Below are 9057 nucleotides of genomic sequence, written 5' to 3'. Positions count from 1 at the left end.
TCTCTCGTCATAATTTTCTTTCATAGCTCTCATTTTCTACTCATAATTTGTTCCTCTGCTGCTCTTATTTGATTTTTAAAATCATTTTTGATCATTTTTGTACCTTTCTTTAATCCTTGTAGGAATTTCTATTGGGCTTGTGTCCAATCTGCATTTTTCTTTAAGGCTTTGCTTGTATATGTTTTCAAGTCATTGTTTCCTTTTGAGTTTGTATTTTGAGCTTCCCTGTCACCATAGTGGCTCTTTATGATCAGGATCTTTTACTGTTTGTTCATTTTTCCAATCTACTTCTTGATTTTGGACTTTATGTTAGTGTTGGGCTCTGCCTACTTCTGAAGGGATATATGTCTGGTCTGAGCATCTGTCTTATGTCTTTCTGCTGTTTTCAGAGCTCAATTTGAGCTTAATTAAGTTTTTGGTGCTTCCAAAGTTGTGTGATCCAGGGAGAAGCCTGTTCTCTGCAAGTTCCTGACCTGATTTGGCTCTACTTGCTTGTGTGTAGTTGAATTTCCATAAACTACTGCTAGACTCAGTCACTGTTTGTCCACTAGAAAGTTCTGAAGGTTCAGAATGACTGAAGTGTTGGCTTTCTCTTGGTTTTGGTCTCCTGCCCTCATTTATTCCACTGCAGGCTTATTTTCAGGGCTAAAGGTTAGAATTGAGTCTCTGCTATGTTCTTGGGCTCAGAGCCACACAGCCATGGTTCTGTAGCTTGTTCTTTGCTCCTTACACAGATAGAATCTCTCTTCTCTTGCAACTACAACCACTTCTCTCTACTCTGGAAATATGATGAACTAAGAAATGGGTGACATAACTGCCTGATGGCACCTGGGTCATCTGAGCTGGTGGACTGCTCCTCAGTGTTGCTGCTGCTGCTGCTGCTGCTGCTGCTGCTGCTGCTGCCTGCTGCCACCCGCTCCTGCTATGCTTCAGGCCAGGCCCCATCCTATTGTATATCAACTTCTGTCTGTCTTCCTAAGCTGCCCTGGGTGGAAAATGACTCACTGTTACTTTTTCTTAATTTTCCCAATCAGAATGTGGTTTTATGCATTTTCCATTGTGGAGGAAGTTAAAGTGTAGCTAAGGCAAAATTGTTGGCTCTCACTTTGCCGTTTTGACTCTATCCCTGCTGATCATTGGTAACTTTGGAGAGAATGGTTTCAGTTGAATGATGAGAACAGAAGCTAGACTGCAGAGAAGTAGGAAGAGAATGAGAGGAAAGAAACTAGATGACTTTCTCAAGGAGTTTAGCCACCAAAGGGAAAAAAGATAATAGGTAGCAAGGACATTGGTTCCTTGGAAAGATACTCTATCTCTCCCTCTCCTTGGCTCTCCCATGCCTGGAATGCTCTCCCTTCCCATCTCTGCTTTCTGGCTTCTTTCAGCTCCCAGCTAAAATTTTACTTCCTCCAGGATCTTGAACCTCTTAATACTACTGCCTTCCTCCTGTTGACTATTTTGAGTTTATCCTGTCTATATCTTATTTGTTTGCATGTTGTGTGCCTCATTAGACTGTGAGCTCCCTGCAGGCAGGGGCTATCTTTTGCCTTTCCTTTTACCCCCAATGCTTAGCACAGTGCCTGGCACACAATAAACACAGTAGCCAGTAGACAAAGAGAGATTTGAGATTAGTAAGAAAGTGGGGATAAGGTGAGGTGATAATAGCTCAAGGCTTAAGGCTTAAAAGAATGATGACAAATTCTGGAAACCAAAGCATCAATTCAAAAAGTATATTCTAGTAGGTAAATGTTACCTTGTTCTGGATGCCTTGTTTTTTGGACACTTGCCTGACCCTTGAGCAAGCCTTTTTGGTTCTTATTTGGAGCTAGATATTCCTAAATCTGTATTTCTAGACCTTGGAGGTACATTCTACCTCTAATGTTATCTCATGATAATCAATTTCTTTTTTTCTTTGTACAATTTCCCATTTGCTTTTCACCCCTTTTAAGGAGTTCTTATTATCATAAACCTCAGTACAAAGGAGAGTTCCTGATTGCAATGACTGGCCAGGCCTTCTTATAGTCTCACCAGAGGGAGGAGTAGAGATAAAAGCATACTCAAAAATTTTCAATGACTTCCACCATATCCCTTCACTCCCACAACTATTTCTTATACCATTAAGTCCAAACATATCATCCTTCCATTCAAGATTTTCTGCACTCTGACTATTATTTATGTTTCTAGACTCATTTTCCATTATATTCTCACAGGAATATTCTAAGCCAGCCAAGCTTATAGGCATTCAAACAGATCCTGTACTTATAGTATAAAGGAAAAAAATTCAAGACTTGACATTTGGAAACCTAGGTTCATACCTCAACTCTAATACTCACAAAATGTGTGACAAAGAGCATGTCATTTAACTTTGCTGATCCTGAGTTTCCTTATCTGCAAAATGAAGATCCAATTTGTACTATGTGCCTCTCAAGGTTGTTATTATGAATATTCTTTGTAGATCTTGAAGTGAAACATATGTTTGATCTGGAATAATGTCCTTCCTGTAAACTTTTAATCAATTGTATTGTTGTAACAACCTGTAATGTCCTTGCTTTTTTCTCTACAAATCTAAATCCTATTTATCCCTCAAAACAGAGGCAGCTGGGTGGTAGAGTGGATAGAATGCTGAGCCTGGAATCAGAAAGACCTAAGTTCAAATCTTGCCTCAGACATTAGCTAGCTGTGTGACCCTGGCCAAGTTATTTAACTTTCATCTGCCTTTGTTACCTCAATTGTAAAATGGAAATAATAATAGCAACCTCCTCTAAGAGTTGTAGTGAGGATCAAAAGAGATATTTGTAAAGCATAGGTACTTAATAAGTCCTTCCTTCCTTCCTTTCTTCCTTCCTACTTCCTTCCTTCCTTTCTTCCTTCCTTCCTATCCTTCCTTCCTTTCTTCCTTCCTTCTGACTCAGATCATATTCTCTCTAAAATCTGCATCATCCTAGGTCTAAAGTTATCTTTCTTTCACCTTTACTTCAACAGTAAGTGACAATAAGAAATATAATCATAATCAATCATGTTTTCTCTGACATTTCTCAACTTAAGTGTTATTTTAATATTTTTGTCATTTATAGGTATGATGATGGATTGTATCACTGATAGCTGAATATCAATCTAACTAAATTAATCAAGAATCATCAAGGGATTATATATATGCATATATGTATATAAACACATGTAGATGTGTGTGTATCATATATGTATATATATATATAATGGCAAATAGAATAATGTCTACATATAGTCTAAGCTCAATAAATGTTTAATCACTATTTTAATGGAAACTTGTATGTTATCTTTTTTTTTTTGAAAATGATCATGTTAATGAGAAAAACAAACAGCACAATGACTCTATATTTTATCTAGTTTTCAAGCCAATAAAATAAAGAATGAGAAGACTTGGATAGTTTTTCCACTTGGGGAACAATAATGATATGATTTTAAGTTGCCAGGACACTAGTCAAATTTTGTAGAGGGGTTATTCTCAAATCCATTGTTCCCAGAAACACCCATCTCAGATAACCTGGTTTTTGTTTTCTTGGGTTTGAGGGAGTTAAAGAAGAGGATTAGGGACTTGCTTTCCAAATTTCCTAAGTATTTCAGTGACTGAGAGACCTAATATCCAGGGAAATAGAAGGAAGAGTAAAAGCAAGGTGAAACAAGGTATATAGATCTCATTATGTAAATGGATATTATTGTGTCCTTTTGTGTCCTTGTGTCTTGTGTTCTTATGGCTTGTTTATTCTTGTCTACTAAATAAATTAAGCCTCACTCTCCAAATGGTGCTAGAGTCCAACATCCAAGGAAGAAAGGAAGAGGTTCTAGAGAATAGTAGCAAGATGAAATGAAGTGGGTGGCTTCCATTATTTTTATATGTCCAGTCTCACCTCTCACAAATAGGCAATTTGCCATCATAATTGGCAATAACAGTTAGTCAAGATACCTACCAGAAAGAACACAAATGATTCTTGATCTAGTTTCAATCATGTGTTGAGGGCAAGGTGAATTTTTCTGTGACTCACAGAGGGTGCATGCTGCATTTCTGCCTGTATGTGCAAGATTATTTTCATCTTAGGGGAGAAAATAAAAGGACTACCGGAATTTATTTTTACTTTCCAATGATCAGAGGAGAGAAATATTCCTTTAAAGAATAGAAGTGTTTCAAAGAGAAACCAGAGAAACATTAGTGTAAAGAGAGAAATTTGTGTCAGGATTTTGGAAGGTGGAAGACCGTGACACAGAGAAGGAAGGAAAGAAGGATGATTGGACATTTCAAACTACGTAATAAATGTGAGGCTTTTCTTATAGAGGATTCCTGGTCTGTCTTTCAAGAATGTGGTTTCCAATAGAAAAAAAAAAAGATCATTAAGAAGATTTTGCACAAAACAGGATTTTCCATTAATTTTATTTGTGCAAAAGCTTTTTTACTTCATGCATTTATTTTTTCTTTTGTAACTAATTGCCTTTATCCTTTGTTTTGTTACTAGAGCATCTCCTATTTATAGTTTTCAAAGGTGTATAATATGCATCTCTTCTAATGTTTATGGTATGATCTCTAAGATTCAGGTGACATATCCATCAGGTAACATATTGTAGTATATTGTAGTAAGAATCTTTAATAGTGTCACTGGTATAGTATTAGAATGGTGAATTGTCATTGTTACTATATTGGTTGTAGTCATTGATATTATATTAGCATGGCCCAGCCATGAGCACTGAATGTTTCTACTTAAATTATTATTTAGTTAATGATAAAGCGTTAGTCCAAAAGAATGAAGATAAAATATACCACTTACTAGTCAGAGAAGTGATGAATTTTAAATGTCAGATATTGACAATGTGGGAATTTGTTTTGCAGGACTATGCATCTGTGAATTCCATACTTTTTTTTGTTCCATTGTGTGTTTTATTATTTGCTCAATTGGGGCATAGTGAGAAGGACAGATTAAAAAAGAAAAATATTTCAAATGAAATAAGAACGATAATGGAGAGAACTTATTGTTTTTGCTTTGGCCATGCCAATGATAATGGTGTTTGTTGTGGGGGCGCTGCATTATAAAATAAAGGCAAAACAGTAGAGTTACTTCTAGACTCACATTTGTGGAATGGCTGCCCTCTGGCACTTCACAAGCAGCCCGTCTTCCTAACCATAGCTGAACAATAATTGAAGAGGCTGCACCATAATGGTAGTCTTAGCTGCAAGAATTCCTTTGGTGAGGGATACACTGCTCCTCTCTCCACTTCTTTAATTTATATCATTTGCTCATTAAAAAAATAGAGGATCAGTGAAGAGCTTGATTTGTCCTGTGCTATATCATACAAGAAAGCAGTGCAAGAACTAGTCCTGAGCCTCCTTCTTTTAGCCTCCTCGATGTCTAGAAGCTGTTCTGAAACTGTCATATTCTTCTTCTCCACTCTTTCCGGAAGTTACTTTTTTTCTAGTGATCCACGTTTATAGATATATATGGAGCTGGGAGGGCATTTCTACTTCTGCCATGACTACAAAATCTGACCAACTCAAGATAAAATCAATACCATGTAAGTTCCTTAAAAACAGAGAGCATTTCATTTTTTTTTCTTTGTATCCCTAGGATACCACATGCTTAGCATATAACAGATGCTTAATAAATACTTGTTTGTTGGTTGAATGATTGAATTAACATTTCCTAAATACTTGTATTATTCAAGGCAATGCTAGGGACTGCAGATGCAAAAATTAAAGTTTCAGGTTCTTTTACTCATGATTCAAGGTATTGAAGATCCTGTGCTTGTCTCCTGGTTTCCCATGAATCATTGTGACTGAAAAGTGACTCAAAAACTCTTTCATGCAATGGTACTTCCCAATCAACACTAGTTGAACAATCAATGCAAAAAGAAATGATACAAATGAGAAATAGCACTGATGCCTGTGTGATTAAAAAAGTAAAGAGCCTTCCCCCTGCTTTTCTAATAGCATTGTATTATCCTGGAGGTCTCACTCAGTCAGAAAGGCCAACAACATGGGAATGAATTTCTTCATGTCATTTTTTCTTTCACTGAATTAGTCAGGCTCAGAGGTCACGTAAATCACAGGAGTTCTAGAGCTGTCTAAACAGTTGAAATATCAAAAACAAACCATGAAGGACAGCAAAGTGAGAAAGAGTTTCTGTTAACTAAAGATCAAAGGAAGTCAGCTTACTGCTGTATACATTTTATGAAACAAGAAAAGAAATGTAGTTGGCCTCAATGAGTGGAGAGCCTAGCTTGAAAATAACACAAAACACTTCTTTGGAGGGAGCAGAAAAAGTTCTTAGAGAAGGTGATTATGAGGGTGAATTTTAGTTCAAACTTTCTTAGGGAAAATCATTGGACCTGTGAGTGGACTTCTCAGAAGACAAAGCTGTGCTTAGGAGCTAAGGCTGACAATTCAGAATAAAGCAATCTTAAAAATCTTATTTTTTGTAGACAGATTTGGGGTTTTACATAACCTTCATTTCAAAATATATCCCTTCTCCCTCCTCTTCTAAGTGAATAAAGTGCTCAGCATAGTGCCTGGCACACCATTAGCACTTAATAAATATTTATTCCCTCCCTTTCCTCTCATCTTCAATTTGATTCAATTCAACAAGCTTTGTTGAAGTATCCACTATATCCCATATAGAAGCTGTGTTAGACACTGTATTAGAAGCTAGGGATGCCAAGAACAGAAAAATAAAACCATTCCTGGCCTCAATAAGTATAGAACAAGTCATTTCCAGGGAGATGGGGGAGGTATGATGTGAAAAGCATTTTCTTAATCAAACATTCCAGTGTTTCCAGTCATAAAATGGAATTCTAGGGAAGAATTGGTTTGGGACTAAGATTTAAAAAAAAAGAAAAAAAAAAAAAGAGCAATTTGGCAAAAATTAACTGTGATAGCAACCATAGCTGGTAGGACATGAAATGGAACAAGATCCTTTTAAAATTGCTGTATTTTGAATTGAGGTAGACAAGGATTTTCAGGGAGCAGTTGATGAGTTCTCGTTCTACTAGAAAAAAATCCCCATAATCAACTTTTAATTCATTTATTTTAAAATTAATATGGGCTTTTCATATTTTTGACAGATGATGTCTCATTAACTTTATTATAGCATATAATAAATGTTGTATATGTGCTGAAAGCAGCATAACATGTACACGAGAGATAAACCTCAGTAAATTATATGGGATTTGTTTTCTGGTATGCTCACAGACCACAGTTTATAAAGAAACAACTAAATTTTGTGTTCTGTAAAGCAGGATTTAACTCTAAATTAAAGTCATTTTTAGCCTTGAACGTTTTGGGGGATTTTTAACCAACAGTTTAATAAGGTTAAATGATCAAGCTATAGAATCCCACCCTTTGCTTCACTGTCAGCTTGAAGACATAGGGCATCTGTTCTCTATAGCCTCATAATTCAAGCAGAGATTGACAATGATGATTTCATACTAAACTCCAGCCACAATCATCTACTATTCATTGTGCATAACAGCAGGGTGTCCTAAAATATGGGCTGGGTGTGTGGATTAGAGAAAGCTGAAGGTTATGTTTTTATAGGCAAGTGGGAGGCAACTATTCCCTGAGGTTGCTTTGTATCTGGTTGAATTGAACTTCACATTTGATATGTCTGGGCTATTATTTTGCAAAACTGTGAGAAAAAAAAGAATAAGACCTTTATGCTATGCAGGTTCAAAGCACCTGATAAAACAGCTTCATTTAAAACGGGAAGCATTATAGTTTATAAAACAAAATATACATGACAACTACTTATATGTAAGTAAGAATAATTAAGGTTAATATATAATACTTTACCAGATTCTTTCCTTACAACAACCCTGTGATACAGGCAGAAAAAGCATTAAAATCCCTATTTTGTTGATAGGAAATTGTGACTCAGAGGCATTAAATGACTTTCTTTAGGTCACATAATCACTACGTGTCAGGGCCAGGCCTACAGTGCTAATCTTCTATTGCGCAACCTCATGCTTTTTTTCATTACAGCACACCTGACTCCCACATGTTATAGACCATGTGAGCATTGTATCATTAGTTGATGTGAATGTAGTACTCAAAACTCCGAATCTAATGAGGCCATGGGAACTTCAGATGTAACACTCATTCTCACTCAGGCCAGATGGAGAAAAGACAAGCCTTTGCTGTATGTTGGGTACATGGAGGGTGACTCTTGATTCATTTAGAAATGCTGTTTTTTCACTGTATACCTCCATGGAGGACTTGCTTCAGTTGATTGCACAGAGAGACAGAGACAGGAGAGAAAGAGGGTGAACTTGAGCCCCCTGAGACACAGACATATAGGGGAAGCCAGACCCATATCATGTCCCTTTCCCTCCAGTGCTTGTAAAACTAGAGACTTTAGGGGCAGCTAGGTGGCACAGTGGGTAGAACATCAGCCCTGAAGTCAGGAGGGCCTGAGTTCAAATTTGGCCTTAGACCACACACTTGACACATACTAGCTGGGTGACCCCGGGCAAATCACTTAACCCCAATTCCCTAAAAAGGAAAAAAAAAAGAAAGAAAAAAGCTAGAGACCTTTGAGAGCAGATATCTCCATTGTGAAATAATTCACTCTTTCTAAATCTTTCTTTCTTCCTTCCTCCCTCCCTCCCTTCTTTACGTCAATTCCAGGTAAAGAGGTCTTTGACTATTGTTTTTCATTTTTGTTGTTCAGTCAATTTTTAGTTGTATCCAACACTTCATGACCCCATTTGGATTTTGGTTTTTTGGTTTTTGGCAAAGATACTGGAGTGGTTTGCCATTCCTTCTCTAGCTCATTTTATACCTGAGGAAACTGAGGTAAATAGGGTTAAGTGACTTGCCCAGGGTCAAACAGTTAGTAAGTATCTGAGGCCAGATTTGAACTCAGGAAGATGAATCTTCCTGACTCCAGGGCTGGTGCTCTATCCACTGTGCAACTTAGCTGCCTCCACAAGATTGGGAAAGGCAAATTCAAAAAAGAAAAAAAGAAAAAAAGAGATAGAGAGAAAGAAAGAAAGAGAAAGGAAGGAGGGAAGGAAGGAAGGAAGGAAGGAAGGAAGGAA

General features: G+C 37.0%; 1 pseudogene; it reads left to right on the top strand.

Moving 5' to 3' along the window:
* The first annotated feature begins 821 nt into the window (after positions 1-821).
* LOC114036722 overlaps positions 822-9057 on the top strand; it is a 79300-nt pseudogene continuing 71064 nt past the window's right edge.

This window comes from Vombatus ursinus, unplaced genomic scaffold (genome assembly GCF_900497805.2).
Source record: "Vombatus ursinus unplaced genomic scaffold, bare-nosed wombat genome assembly UNPS02009975.1, whole genome shotgun sequence".
NCBI lineage: Eukaryota > Metazoa > Chordata > Mammalia > Diprotodontia > Vombatidae > Vombatus > Vombatus ursinus.
This window is presented reverse-complemented; position numbering and strand designations above follow the sequence as displayed.